This window comes from Ascaphus truei, chromosome 1, assembly GCF_040206685.1.
Source record: "Ascaphus truei isolate aAscTru1 chromosome 1, aAscTru1.hap1, whole genome shotgun sequence".
Classification (NCBI taxonomy): domain Eukaryota; kingdom Metazoa; phylum Chordata; class Amphibia; order Anura; family Ascaphidae; genus Ascaphus; species Ascaphus truei.
This window is the reverse complement of record NC_134483.1, coordinates 437,433,523-437,444,699: the sequence shown is the minus strand read 5'-3', so window position 1 is coordinate 437,444,699 and position 11,177 is coordinate 437,433,523.

The following is an 11,177-nucleotide window of genomic DNA, read 5'->3' as shown; positions in this document are numbered from 1 at the left end:
TGTATAAGTTAGGTTGAAGTGCTTGTAATGCTACGGTTACAATGTAAACATGCAATGTGATTGAGCGTCCAATAAGTGACGTCATGAAAATAGGGAGGACCCAAACGTAGATGTAAACATGAGAATTTAGATGTACATGAAGGTTTAAAGATGCGTGACACATTACAAGCATTGTGTAATGTAAAGGAACATGAATATACGGTGTATGTGTGACATGTGTGACATCATGTAAATAATTGTCGCTGAGTTCAGTAAAATGTGTGATATGATGTGAGGTTCTCCTTTAAGAGTGTAGTATAGTATTTTCCCTTGCCACATCATCACATGATGAGTAATGTGACCCGCAAATGCTGAAAACATGTAAAAGTCGAATGTTATGCAAATAAGACACGTCAGCTGTGACACAATGCAGGGAATGCCCCCACACTGTAATGCAAATCCCCCTTGTATTGTGAGCAATGAAACGTAAACAGTACTATACTGTTATACGTCCCCGCTCCATTGACTTCCATTGATGTACAGAAGATTTTTTTTTTCTAAGTGCCGTTCCGGCAGCCTTAGCGATCGTTCTCCCGTCCAAACTGCCAACTTTAGTTGGCGGGAGAAATCGGCCATAACATCTCAATTTCGTAGTGCCGATCAGCCCCGATAAGCTGTTTTTTTTTTGTTGAATCCAGCCGATTTAAAAAAGTGGCGATCAGTGTCGAAAACAGGCTTATCGGCAGCCGACTGGCCATAACCAAATTATCGGCTCCGAAACCTGGCGATATGAAACACTTATCGGCGCTTACTGAATCTCAAACCCAATTTTGGCTATAAAATGGCCATATTTCCCTTATCAACGCTTACTGCATGAGGCCCTTGGAGCGGTGAGTGAGATAGACTAGTCTGTCACCAGCATTTTGGAATGATTGACGTTGGGACAGGTGGACGAAAAGAATGCCAACAAGGAGAAGGTTGCATTAATGAAGGTGTGATACGATAACTGAGTAAATTCGGATTTTAATTGCGTCACGAGTGAGAAAGGGCATATCCTGCAATATTTCTGAGGTGAAGGTGGCAGGACTTCGCGAGCTCTTGAATGTGAGGAGTGAAGGGGAAGGCGGAGTCGAGGATGACCCCTAGGCAGCGGGTTTAGTGTGTTGATGAGATTATGATATTATTGATCGTAAGGGAGAGATTGGGTGTAGGGGTGACAATAGAAGGGAAAGATTATGAATTATTTTTTGACATGTTAAGCTTCAGATAACGGTGGGATATCCAGGAGGAGATTGCAGATACAGTTGGGGGCACAGGACAAGAGACAGGGGAAGAAAGGTACATTTTTGTGTCATCAGCATAAAGATGATACTTAAAGCTAAATTATTATATTAGTTCACCAATAGAAGAGGTATAGAGGGAGAAGAAAGGAGGGCCAAAGACAGCCTTGTGGAACCCATGACAGAAATAAGGTGTGAGGAGGAGGAGGAGGAGACGCCAGAGAAGGAAACACTAAAAGAGCGGTTGGATAGATAGGACTTGAACCACAACAGGGCTGCATCATGGAGGCCAATGGAGTTTAGGGTGCGTAGGAAAAGCGGGTCATCAACAGTGTCAATAGCAGAGAGAGGTTCATTAGATTTAGAAAGAAGTGACCCTTGGCTATTAGTAGGTTGTTGGTCATTTTTCTTAGTACTGTTTTGGTGAAGGGTAGAGGGCATGTCCGTCTCTAGGGTATGTGCTGTCCTTACCTTAGACAAGAACTATTAAGGACTTAAGGACTCCCCACCTCCAAAGAAAAAGAATGAAAATAAAATAAAAATTCTCTCCCAAAAAACAAATTTCCTTTAATATGTTTCCCCCCAAAAATCCCCCTCTACCCCCTCTAGGTAGGAAGCAAAGTTTCTCCGTAGCTAAACTGCATTAAATTAAGACCCCCTGTTTCAATACTACATGTATTAAGAAGAAAGAAAAGGAAAACAGCAGTGCTGCTATACTTACCCTCTTTTCGCCCACCTAAAACCTGCTGGCCCTAAGCAGTGCCTTACTTGCTTACTACATAGAGTCAGGCCTGAATACTAGCCACTCAAGTAACTTGGAAGCAAAGGAGAGGAGTGATAAGATGATAGTTAAACAGATTGGCTGGATCAAGAGAGGGTTCTTTAGAATGGATGTGATGAGTGTGTGTTTGAAGGAAGAGGCAAACCGGTGTTGATGATTAGAGGACAGAGTTAGTATGAGTTAATATTCCTCAATCACAAATGATTAAGATCACATCGTTTCAATTGCAAGAACAGTCTAACTTGGTAATTGCTCTGTTGTTATTGAACAGATAACTGGTGATGCCTTTACTGCTTAAGAAACATGGTAAGCCAAGAATACACCGTAACGTTTTTGCTTGACATATTGTGCTAGTTATATTTATTTAATCTCCTAAGCTTAGATGTATGAAATGTACAATGTACTGTAGAAGGTCAAAACTCTAGGAAATCCATGTAAAAGAATGGATAGGCTTCACAACCACTAAAACACATAAATACAAAGAAGGTAACCTCTCAACAATTGTGGAGATATGTAGCAGTCCAAGATTACTTAAATGCAGTTAGAACACTCACCCTGTCATCTTCATAAACACGTTTCCTTACTAATGAGACTGTTTCATCTTCAATCGGTGGTCACTTTACTGCTGGTGCTGCCCAAACCATAAATGAGAGAGTTATAGCAAAGTAGGAGAAAAAGAATTGGGCACTCCAATTTATCTAAAACTCCTTATTTCTTCAATATGCGTGACTCAAGGGAGCAATCAGAAAAAGGTCAAACATCAAGACAAGTCAATTTAATCCATGATACATACAATCTTCATGAGAATGGGGACACTCCCAACAAACACTAACAGCTGTTTCACATCAACAGATGCTTTCTCAAGGTAGTAGGGTAGTAGTACTAAACCTACAGTATATGTATACCAAAAAAAGCTTAATTATATATTAAACACTCAGAAATGGATACAACACAATTGAATTTAAACATTTATAGTCACTTTAAAAATGCTACAAATGGGAATGGTTATTACAGCCCCAAATCCACAGTTGGATGCACAAAAATCAAAAAGTAAAGTAATAAAATGTCAACTTTGAAAAATACATGCAGTAAAACCAGCTTTTGTACTGTACCTGTGAAGGTAAAAATAATATGGTAAACATTTGACAATCATCAAAACATCACAGACACAAAGGCATACACGTCTATAGTGAAACGTGTGATGGAAGAATGAGTGGAATACAGGAGATGTGTCACCACTATTCTCCAGCCTGAGTTGATGCAGTAATATTCTTTGAAACAGATCCAGTGATAGTAAAGTCCATATTGAAGTTCTTTTTAAATCACTTCTACTGTTGCAATTTCACACTTTATTACAACACACTATGCATTTACGGAATCTGTGTCATTACTTTTGTGCATGGCATGGGACATGGCGCTTACTCCTTGCCACACAAGACCGGCTTGCAGTTATGCCTATGTAGCACGTGTTCCCCCACCCTGAGTGAGATCATGCCGCTACCGTGTGTTGTTGGTGCGGTGCATACCTGTGAGGCTGGAACAGGAGGTCTTGAGATACTCCACGGTGGTATGGGGAGACATCAGGACAGGTTCTAAGTACTGGCATGTTGCAGCGCCTCAGCCAGTGAGGATACTGAGGCAGCCAGGATGGTCCCCACTGACACTCAGATGATGTTCAATAAAGATAGCCATATTATAGTCCAACTTGTCTTTATTCATATTCAGGTTCACAGCAGTGACAGGTACTCCCTTTGCAGAAGGCACTGTGGGCCCCATCCCAGCTCCTTACCCCTGATGATACATAGGGTAGTATATCCTTCCACTCCACAGGGGGAGAGAAGACAGACCCCTGACTTCTGGGAGAGTGTCAGTATCTATCCCTAGGATGTGGCTTGTAACCCTGCCCCATAACAAGGCAGGTCTGATACTAACAGGAATCATATTTGTTGCATGTGACCCAGACAGTATCCTCCCAAGGATGACATTCTCAAGTTGTTGGTAGACCCGCCCCTCGATACAGTAACAATACATCCAGGCTGCAATAACAAGCTAGGCCTTATGAAAGAACTTATCCCTCACAGAGCCTATACCAAACAGGACTTATACTGTTAGGGCCCACAAGAAAGATAGTGGCCAGAGGGCTAGGCTATACCTATATGATATATTGTGCCATTCATGTTGAGACAGATAAGAGAGCAACTCTGTCTGAGATCTATGAGTTTGACAAGTACTCTTTTTACAAAGAAACAGAAAACCAAGAAGGGTAGAGGAATTCTATTAGACACAACTTACGCATTAATGATTGCTTTATTAGCACAAGGGGCGGGTGCTGGGCATTGCACACATGGTAAATAGGTATGTTCAATCATTGCAACGTTTGAAGGATAAAGAGTTTGGTCAGGACCGTTTATTAAATAATAGACCTTCCTGAACTGGTCACTCCAATCTGCCTCCACCCGAGTACCTGCTTCAGGTATTGAAGGGTGGCTGGGATCTCTCTTATGCCATGTAATCACAGTAGACGGAGAAAGTCTTCGACTGTCATACTGTTCTTAGGAAATCTCTTTACAAGACTTGTTGATGAATTATTAGTTTAATTGTAGATTAGTAATACACAATGTTTCGGGAATCCCTTTTCTCAGGTGTAATATTGACATTAACCAGTTAGACAATGAATACACTTATATACCCTTCATGTAATTGTATGCCTCAGTTAACCAATTAGCAAATGCACAAAATAGAACTGAGGCAGGCAATTACATGAGGGGTTTATAAGTTTATTCATTTTCTCATTGGTTAATGTAAATATTAGACCTGGGGAAGGCTGATTCCCGAAACGTTGTGCATTACTAATCTGCAAATAAACAAAAAAATAATTCAACAATGTCTTGGAAAGAGGCTTCCTAAGAACAGCAACTGAATACATTCTCCTTCATTAAAAGACCTGCATATGCGTCCCATAGATTACGCAGGTGCATACTGTACTTTAAGCATTTCATTATTTCAATATTAATGCAAAATGCAAAATGTCAAATCGACAGCCAGAAGAAAATATCGATGGAAGTCTAAAAAAAAAGCTTTATAACATAGCATGAACTTTTTTTTAATGCGCTTGAGATATACACGGGTTTCTACTGTTTTATATGTTATATTGTTATATTTCAATCATAGTGGGCACAGAGATACAATTTAATGAACACATTATTAGAGACATAACATTATTTACACATTTAAACTAGGGAAGTTTCACCAAATAAAGACCTGGCTACCAAAAAATGCATTACAACTGCAATGCAAAGTGACTTCTTGTAATACAGCAGTTTCTACTATTTTTATATTTAATATTTTTATATTGTAATCGTAGTGGGAAGAAGAGATACTGTATACATTATTACTTTTATTATATTACTGTGTGTGGGTGTCACAGAAATAAAAACATTGTAACTGCAAAACATTGCAAATGCAAAGTGAGTAGTTTATTCTGTAATATGACAGTATCCAGTGTTTACATTAGTGCTGGGGGGATTTTGCCACACTATGGACTCATTGCACTCATTGAATCCACCAGGGGCCAAAGTGCACAACTGGTAGATCCAATAAATTTCTCTTTTGCACAGAGATTTGAATCTATCGCCCCCCCCCCCAACCCCCAGAATAAGAGGCGAGATATGTTCCAGACCAATGATCCTTAAAGATACAGGATCTTTATTGTGTGTCGAATGGAAATGTCTGGAGACAGCATGAACTCGATTGCCATAGATTACATTGCGTAGGTGCTCTAAGAAACGAGTGCTTAAAGGACGAATCGTGTGGCCCACATATTGGTAGCCGCAGCTGCATGTGAGCATATAAACAATAAAGGTACTTAAACAATTAATATTGCTTTTGATTTTGTATTTTTTCCCCTTTGTAAAAGAAGTGAAAGATGATTCTGTGTCGATGTGTTTGCAAGTGATGCAATGACTATGTCCACATCTAGAGTTCCTGATTGACCCCGCGGAGGCATTATTGGTAGAATTCCCAGAGTGTTAATTTTACTAGGTGCTAGGAGCCCCTTGAGGTTCCTCGCTTTCCTATACAGTATAGATGTCTTCTCTGGAAACAAGGGCCCCAAATGTGGGTCACATTTGAGCAATCCCAATAGTCTATTAAGAATGACCTGAATAGATTTGGATGACTGATTAAATGTTGTGATGAATTTAGGTGCCCTAAGGAAGGATGAATTACCTGACAAAGATGTTTGCTTCCCACTAATAGATGATAATCACTTAGATTTGGATTTGGACAAAAGATCAGATCTAGGAAGCAATAGAACTCTATTAAAGGACTCAGCAACAATTTTATGGTCATACCCCTTACCAATGATTTTTTTACTCAAGATGTCTGACTGACCAATAAAAATCAATATCCTGCGAGCAGTTTCTCTTCATCCGATGAAACTGGCCCCCGGGTATATTTTTTATCCAATGGTCTTTGTGGTTGCTACAGGAATGAACATAATTGTTGACGGACATTGGCTTGAAATGTGTTTTGATAATTATATTGAGCTCATTGTCCGTAGATAATGCTAAGTCCAAGAATACAATAGAACTGGAGCTAATATCAAAGGTGAACCTCAGACCTAAATCGTTAGCATTCAAGGACCCCAAAATGTCCCGAAAAACAGCTTCCACCCCTCCTTCTTCCCAAATAATAATGATGTCATCTATCACCTGAGTTTTGTCACATATATGTGAAGGCTATTTTAGTATTTTAGTTACTTTTAAAATACATAAATGTTTAGAAAAGTCCCCAGGGAGACCCTTTATTTCAGGGATCGATTCCCACTCCCAGAATCTATTGGAGTATATAGATAAAGTCATTAAAGATATGAACTTTATAACTTTTATAACTCAGTATAATAATGAGTCGTATAAGATCAGGACAATTAATGAAAATTATTGGCCTATCTTAAAAAAGGATCAGATCCTCATAGAACTTCTGCCAGATAAACCTCAAATCATTTTCACCAAGGCCCCAAATTTGAAAGATAAACTGGCCCAAGTGCCCTGAGAAGAAAACAAGGATTTCCAATATTAACAACTTAAATAACCAAATTAAACAGGGAGAATGTTGGAGAGTAATCCAAAAGGATTCTATACTTGTGTAGAATGTGGCGCCTGTAAATTTGGCATCAACAAATACAAAAACTTAATCTCTAAACAAACTGGTGAGGTTTTTGCAATTTCAAGTTTATTAACTGCAATACAGACTACAGTACCTTTTAGAATATCCATGTGGCCTACAATATGTGGGCCGCACAACAAGAAAATTGTAAAACAGGAACATGGGAATAATATAAAAAAAAGGTTTAGCGTCACATAATGTTTCATTACATTTAAACAACATCATGCATCAGATCCAGGAGGTCTCAAGTTTATTGGAATAGATTTTGTTCCGAGACATTGGCGGGGGGAAATAGGAAAGAAAAAGAAACAGGTAGCGCTAACCAAATAGAATAGATAATACAGTATGTATAACATAAAACCTTAAATGTGGATAATATCCACATATGAGGGGCTGCCTGGGATACAACAACTGACCCCCTGGTCAGAACATACACATGGAAAAGGAATATGTATCTATAGGCGCCTATGTAGATAAAAAAATAACATAAAGGATATAAAAACCAAGCCTGTTGGACGATCAGGAAATGGCTCCAGTAGGTGTGCTTAAAATAAAAGAAAAAGCACAATACATAGCATAATACTGTATGGTACAAAGTCAAACAACATTTAAGACAAACTGCATAAATAACAGATATTGATCAGCTGAGAGATCAGACAGGTGAAAAATTAAAATAAAAATATTTAATATAACATATCATAAAACATACATGGAATATATAAAATAATTATAATATTATTGGACAATGAAATATTTAGATAGGCACACTGCAGCGCTGATGGAATCGGTTGAAATGCCCACTCACCAGATAGATGATACAGACAAGCGGTGGATAAATTTGAGAGTATCCCCTCTCTGTGGTAGTAACTGCCAGCTGCTCCTGGGCATCTCCGTGAATGGAAAGTGTGCACGCCAGCTGGCATGTGGGTGGATGGTCTCACTCAGCACACTGGAGAGAACGTGCAGCTAATCCCGGATCAGCAGCAGCAGATTCGTCTCTGGTATCCCAAACAAACAGCTAGCTGACAGCCAGCAAACGCTGATTCGCCTCTGCTATCGTGGAGAGGGGAATCGCCAACCAAATGGTGCAGAGGTGCCTACTTTGCCACCCTACGCGTTTCAAAAGCTAACCGCTTTCTTCTTCAGGGGTCTATGATGATAGAGTCCATAAAAGTCCTTTAAATAGAGCGTCCATTAATTAATTAATTTTCACCTGCAGACTTATGCACATGCGCATATGGGCGGACTAAACAAGCTAATGATCGTGCTGTGTTTTCAAACACATGCGCATTGAGTAGTCCTTGCCAGTAATAGTCATGCTGCTTTAGTCTGATAGCTCAGCTGTTGCTGTATCTCTGCATTGGGACACATTTTAAACAACATCATGCATCAGATCCAGGAGGTCTCAAGTTTATTGGAATAGATTTTGTTCCGAGACATTGGCGGGGGGAAATAGAGTACAATCTATTTCCCCAAAAGAAAACCTTTGGATTTACAAACTAAAAACTTTGAGACCTCTAGGACTGAATGTTGACTTTGATATCAATGCCTTTCTCACATGATGTTTCAATGATTTTAAAGATCTCTCTTTCTCTAATTTTGAAATTTTAAATATGCTTTTTATATATATATTTATATTTTTACATTTTTACATTTTTTTTAAATTCATATACTTAACTAATCCCATAATGTATTCTGGCACCAACTTTTATGTATTTGTTATATTTTCTTTTGTATTTATGAATTTTTTGCACCTTTTGCCCCTATTTTGCATTTTTGCATTACTTGCATATTGTTTTTAAATTCATAATAATTAATTATATATTTTTATGTTTATAAGGTTCTACTAAGCATATGTTTTTCATTGAATCACCATGAGTCAATTTACATGTTTATTTGCAGATTCGATTATAACTGCAATTTTCTTTCTCCTCACACCTTAATTTCAGCAGGTATTTCACTGTTGTCATTTATAAACATAGAAAATACATATAGAAAGGTGACTATGTAGAGATTTTATCAATTCAGTATTTTAGCTAGTTTTATTTGTAGTATATTGTTTACAATTGTTTTTAAAAAAAATAATTAAATATTGTGATTTTATCACCAATGTATAAAACTCTGAAATTATGTAAACATTTGCCACTGTATCAATGTGATTTAGTCTTATTGCACCACCCACATGAGACAGCTGTGTTTATTAGAGTCCAATAGACATCTTTGGACCAATTAGTATAAGATGCTTTGGGGTTGGACACATTATTAGGATAAAATAGCTGAATCAAGTTGGATTGTGTTGATATAGAGTATAAAGGAAAGCTATAGAGAGCACACAGCATAACCCCAGATGAAGTCGATATACTGACTAAATGCGTCGGGTTTTTGGGATACTGAGGCCACCGTTCTCACTCCATAAGGATTCTGATTGGCGGACGTGTGAAGGAGGCGGAGCATCCTCTGACGTGAGTGAGAGATGCGATAGGGAAGGACCATGCCTGCATACACGCATACATCAGGAAGCTGTGTCCGGATTAGGGCTGAATGCGCCCACAGTCACTCTCTGCGATTTAAACAGCGGGGAAAGTGTGAGTGTTCCCTTTCCCCTGTATGTTGTTTGTTTTGCATCAAGTAAATGTTAGTGCACTATTATGTTGGCATTTGTGTTTTCTTCTTTCTATGAGGTATACCAGGAGCCTACAGCTCAGAGGATTTGGTCCCATGGAGCAGCAGTTGATGTGATATCAGTGTTTATTTTTAATCACTGGGTTATTTGCACATTATATTACACTGTTTATCAATTTGCACCATGATCACTTGTTTGTTTAGATCATCACATATCAGTTAGCGTATCTGCTTTCCAAAACCCACCTGCAGCACCATAGAGGCAAAGAGCACTGATGATCCGTGGAAATGCAGTTCGTGACATCCTGCTTTCCATTATACCAACAGAAACTTTGTCTAGATATGCAACAAACTGTGCAGTACTGCCGCATTGATGTACTATGCTCATTTTCAAGCATCATTTCAGTTTTTATCAGTAATCCCAGTGGTGCAAACAAGTGAACATTGACGGCTCGAGGAGGAAGAGAGTGACTCCCACCTATTTGAGGAGAGCCATTATAGATGAACTAAAGACGTAGTTTAAAATGAGGGTTACATAATTCAAGACCATCAAAGCTAATTTCTTCCTTGACTTTTCTAGTTGAAATTGTTTCTGCTCCAGATTGATCGACAAGTACTACAAGTGACTCTGCAACTGATGATTTGTCTTTTCCAAAGATGCACACTTAGCGGTTGCTGCAGACACATCTCTGTAACTCAGCCGTGGCTTCTTGCTTTTTATTCAAAAATCCCCAGAGGCAATACATCTCATCCCAGGTAGATTGAAGTGCATGAGCTAAAGATTCTTTAGTTGGGTTCAAGGCTTAATTTTTCTTTTGCCCAACCTCCTCCTTTGTCGCCACTCCAGGGACAATTCTGCGTGTTGCTGTAGGCTACAGCACATCTCCGCTCTTTTCTGACGCATAGTTTCCTGATGTTTCAGGATCATCTTTAATTGTTTTTGAAATTTCCACAGTAAACTGAGAACCTCATTTCTTCTTTTCTTCCTCTTTACCTTGGGAAGCTCTGAAGCATCAGAGGTACCGTGCTCAAACATTGCTCAAAACCTCTGTATGTCCCCCAGCCCCATCATGCATAGAATTAGAAATGGCCACCTCGGCCTGTGCATAGAAGTCAGTGAGAGACAAACTTGTCATTAAAGTGGGAGCCATAGAATTAGAAATACCAGAAACTAGAAACCAAACACCGCAGGAAAACCAGTGACAAGTGAATGTGTATTTAAAGCAGGAACCTTGGAATTAGCAATAGAGATATCAAATACAACAAGGAAATCAGAACAAAACGGAAGTTGCTTTTAGAACTTGGACTTTAGAATCAGTAATAGGGATATCATAGATTGCTGGGAAATC